Source organism: Anomalospiza imberbis, chromosome 3 (assembly GCF_031753505.1).
Source record: "Anomalospiza imberbis isolate Cuckoo-Finch-1a 21T00152 chromosome 3, ASM3175350v1, whole genome shotgun sequence".
In the NCBI taxonomy this organism is placed as follows: Eukaryota; Metazoa; Chordata; class Aves; order Passeriformes; family Viduidae; genus Anomalospiza; species Anomalospiza imberbis.
Window position 1 is genome coordinate 21,908,404 of NC_089683.1, and position 5,159 is coordinate 21,913,562.

Genomic DNA, 5,159 nt, shown 5'->3' on the forward strand with positions numbered 1-5,159 from the left:
CTACTTTTTGCTTGCTTATTTTGGAGAAAACTATAACTACTGTTTCTGTAAAGGAAAGGAAAATGGTAAAGTTTAAAATGTCAAATAGCAGAAAATCCTATGGCTCCTAATAGTTTGGAAACTATTGGTTAATCCAATTTAAATACTTCACCCTTAGCCTACCCTGTAGCTACTTTCCTAAACATTTCAAAAACATCTGACCTTTGCATGGATATTGCCTGATCTTCATTCATACTGACATATACTCCTTCCCAAGTGCAATATATTTTACTATGCTTTTCTGATTTAATACACTTATTTACAGAATCTTCTTGAGATACTAAAGATTTAATTAGAGCCATTTCTCAGATGATCTTTGAACTTGTTAGTCAAAATAATTAATAAGTATGCTTAATTAACATCTGGTTTTAGAGAAGTTTGCTTTCTTTTAGCTTTTCTTAGAATTTCTTTGGTGAAGAATGAGAGTTCAGATGCAATTTGAAAACTGCAGTCCAGCCTCTTGAGAAATCTGAAAATATTTTATCCAGATTCCAGGGTTTAAAAATCTGTTTTGTTTCATTCCTATATCTTTATGGCCTTAATTCACCTATTTTTTGTTAAAGGGTTAATTATGGAATTATGACCATGATATGAAGGCATTGGACCTCATTTTCTCAATATTAATGTAACTTCAGAATTACCAATATGGCATGTATGCATAAAATTGATAATCTTCATAGGAATTTAGTTTTGAAATGGTAAAAAAAAAAAAAAAATGTCCTTCCAAACATTCGATTACATAGCAATCAGAAAAAGTATTTATATTTAAATGCTATGTTGCTTTTGTATAGCCCATTTTTTATAATATGGTACTTTTATTATTATTTTTTACCCTACTAATTAGTAGTACCATTTTCTGAAACACTGTGACTGCAGAAGAGTTTATGACTAATCACCATGAGTTCTCTATCCATTTTCTGAATCTGGAATGCTGGAAGATGTTTCTCCTTCCACATGAGTGCAATGCAAGGAGACCTGTCTTTAAATCAATGTGTGAAACCCTGTTGCATCCTGAGTTTGGGTTCAAATTACAGGTATTTTCTTTGTTAGTTTTCCAGTTCTCTGTACCTTCGTGCATCCCCCGGGTTTTCCCCTAGTGCGATTTCCATGCCCGTCTCCCTGTTCTCGTGGTCCCACTCACCCCAAAGTCCCATGTCCGCCCCTGCCGTGTTCCCATTGGTCGCTGTACTACACGTCATCACCACGATGTCTGTACCCATTGGGCAGGAGGGCTCCCCGTCCGCCCTGTCCCTTCCCTATTTCATCCCACTCCTCGGCATGCTTGAGGCCATTTGCATCTGTGCGAAGCTGGGAGCGGCTGCAGCTTTTCCACCACAGCTCTCGCAGCCAATAAAGCATCCAGCCGCCACGCAGATGGATTTGGACGAATTCCCTGCCTCTTTGTTTCTTCCCTCGCGCCGACAGCGAAGCGCGGCCAACAGCCCACCCCGGAGCGCGGCAGCAAAAGCGCCCGGGAACTGCGGCGAGCCCCAGCCCCGACGAAGAGCTGAGACGCCCAAGCCGGGCATTCGAGAGCTGACCGGGGCCGAGAAAAGTAACGCGCAGCCGTGAAACCCCACTTCTTTCAAGCTAACCTTTCAGGAAATAGAGTTGAAGTAATTTTTTACTTCTTACATATATGTCCACTTCAGTTTGGAAGATTCACTTAAGTGTGATGCACTCACACAAAAAAAACCCCAAAAACCAAAAAAACAACAGGAATATATTTATGGTTTTCACAGATTTCCAGGTTATCAGGCATCAACAAAGTGTGCCTCTTTATTTTTCAATCTTTGTTATTGGGCTATTTTACTTATGCCAAAATGACTCCATAATTAAACTTTAGAGAATTCTGCTTCTTTGCTTTCTCCCATGCTTGAATGGAGATATTTTCCTCAAATATTTTTGTTTTCCTAGAATATCCTTCATGATGTCTACTATTCTGACAATTTGTAGCCTCCTTCAAAGAAGACACAAGCAGAGATTTAATTAGAAGCGTGAAAAAAAATTGTTGAAAAGATGTATAGCTGTGTTTCACTGTAAAAGTTTTTATTTAATTTTTCTCTCTTGTCTGTGAATGACAGACTTGGTTCTTCAACACAGAGATCAGAAATGGAAAGACATTAAGCTGGTTGACCAGGTTTGTGGTAAAGCTTTTTTGTTAATCCAGTACATAGTGTAATGTGGCTAAGTAAGAGGTGGGGTACCTGATGACAGTAAGCCATGATCAAAAGTAATGTTTTGATTGGATATAGGTTGAAAAGAGCACATTAAAAAGACTTCTGTTTTCTTTCCGCTCTTATTTTGGAATATCCTAGCAGATACTATGCAATGATGAAACCATATTTTAAAAACAGTAAAGGAATTGACCTGTCCATCATTGGCTAGTATTCTATCCAAATTGTTGAAGGACTTGTTTCCCTTAGAAGATGTCTAGATCTTTTTATTAAGAAGATGCTAAATATCCTCATGAACCATTTTTCAAAATGTAATCTGAGCTCTGGAAATACTGTGGAAGTACACAGCTAGATTCAGACCCTATTTATTCAGGATAGCTCTAGATGATTTAAAATTGATTTAAAGCTCAGCACATAGACCCAGCTTGGAATTAATTTTACAGAAAAGTTTTAATATTTGTTTAATTAAATCAGTTGAACTCACAGCTTCTTTGGATTATTTTTGTCACTCTGAACAAAAACATGACCTCATTGGGCAGGTAAAGGATTGTCTAACAGTAGTTTCATAGCATGCCTCTCATCTAGCTAATATGCTCTACAGTCTCCACAAACTGTGCAGAATACAACTTCTAGTACTAATTTCAGATAATGAAGGCTACCTGAAAAAACAACCCAAAATAATGAGCCTTCAACTAGATCTGCCCATCTCTAAATGACTAGATTAACCTGGAATGGGCTGGAAAAGGAAAAAGAATAAACTTGTAGAATTTTCTAACACATTTGAGGCAGGAGGTTACAAAAATCTGGTGATGGTCATTGGGAGATGCCAGTGGTGATTTAAGCCAGTAAGCTGATATAAATAAAAGAACTATAAAGCAGTTGAAATGCAAGACCACAGGAGCAAGCATACAGGTTGGTCTGGCATTGTGGGGAAAGCTGAGCCCAAGGTGAAGACTCCTGTTTAGCACAGGAGCCCAACCATCAGTCAGGCCTTGGCACATTGACCCTGGGTGAGAGTCTTGCTCCTCTGGGCTGTGTTGCTTCTCTACTCTGGACCAGAGGGGCTGTTTTGTGCATGCCACAAAGCAGAAATCTGAAAATAAGCATCAATAATCTTATGTTATATCTATTCTACTTAGCAAATGCATTTTGAATTAGAGATCACTGATTATTGTGGTCTGTTCTTGTAGCTACCTTTCTTAAAAACTGCAAAGCCTTGGAATTGCTTTTGAGGTAAGGAGGAAAAACAAAAGAAAAAAATCTTCTTTTAATTACAGTTAAAAAAAGAACTCTCTCAAAATGATGTTGATAAAATTCAGCATTGGAAATTTTATATCAGACTGTAACACCTGTTATGCAAAAAAAAAAAATTTACATTACTAACCAGAACACAAGCCTACTTTGCTCTAAAACTACACTCACTATTAGTGGCATGAATAATTCACTCTGATTAAGATAAAAATGAGCATATAAATATATATGTATGTGTGTGTGTGTGTATATGCATTTTCTCTGTCTTGAAAATAATGCTTACTGGAAAACTAGCAAACAATTCTACTCTTAACTTCTTTTTGGTGGGTATATGAATAGTTCCAGTTAGGACTTACAGGCTTACTATTAAGCATTATGTCATTCTATTTTTACCTATTCTGCACATTTAATTCAATGTGTATCTTTCCCACTCTCTTTTTTCTTATATTAGAAGTTTAGCCGTTGGGTAAAATAAAGAAAGTAATTACTTTTTGTGAAAATGGTGAAAGAACATAGTTCTGAGGTTATGAAACAGACTTCATTAGTGGCGTATGTCTTCAATTTTTTGCTATGATTTTAGCTGCCCTGAGAGACCTTTAAAAATGAAACTTAGCACTAATGGACCTGAAATAATAATAGTAACTGTAGCATAGAATCTTTTAGGGTTTATATTATAAATAAGAAATAGTCTTTCACATAAATAATTGCCAAAAGTCTTACAAATGAAAGAAACTTGGCTTAGTGTTTTTTAACTGCAATTATACTCAATGATGAAAAAAGCATCCATACTGTTCCAGCATTAGCAATCCTTTCCAATGAAACATGACAAAGAAACTTTCAATATTTAGTTGTGAAAATTTTCTGAATGTTCTTAGGGAGGGAAGAAATTTTTAATCCAATTGTTATAATTCTAATCTGTTTGTTTGAGAATTTAATTTCTGTCTCAAGTTCTTTGCTGATAGAATTTGGTGACTGAGATTTAATGTTATAACATTATGCCAGTATTTCAATAAAAATGAAAAACAAAATCATGCAAAAAAAAAATCCACTTGAAGTCAAGTAGTTCATCTGTAACCATGTCTATGCCTAAAAACTTGTGGTTCATTGTCAAAATTCTTAATTTCTCAAAGACATACAAATCTCAAAGGGAAATATACCTGAAATTTTAGTGTGAATTGATGGCTATGAGCAGAGATTCCTATAATGGTCTCCCCACCCAGAAAGGGGAGGCAGGGGAATCTCAGCTATTAGACCTCAGCATCAGAGAGGTCCGCTGGGTACCTTCCATGCTGTAACACTCCAAAAGCATTTCTTGCCCTGATTGGTGTCAAACAATAAGCGGTGCAATTGTAATGAGAGGTGGGAGAGGAGTGAAGGACAAATGAAGTGGGCAAGGAAATTCCTTCAATACCTGAAGGCATATCTACTCTTTGATTTTTTTCCTTATATAAGTGTAGAATTAGGGCTGAATGTGTAGGCTAGACAAACTTCAGGGTTTATTGAAGGTTGTGTGTTCTATTTGTGTATTGGGGTTTTTTTAAGTAGATTTGGGCTCTGAGAAAGAATAATCTCTGCAGCCCACACAATTGTAAATCTTTACAAGTATATAAATAAAATTGTTGATTTTGTAACAGTGCTTGTTTGCTCAGCTGTTGGTTTTCAAGATGCAGATTTGTTTCATTTTTTTAGACA

At 36.4% G+C, this 5,159-nt stretch overlaps 1 long non-coding RNA gene across 1 annotated transcript; it reads left to right on the top strand.

The window, feature by feature from the left end:
- The first annotated feature begins 840 nt into the window (after positions 1–840).
- On the top strand, positions 841–1,796 carry LOC137472022 (uncharacterized). Its single transcript, XR_010997977.1, has 2 exons — positions 841–1,030; positions 1,606–1,796. It is a non-coding gene; the product is annotated as an uncharacterized lncRNA (long non-coding RNA).
- Positions 1,797–5,159: the final 3,363 nt, after the last annotated feature.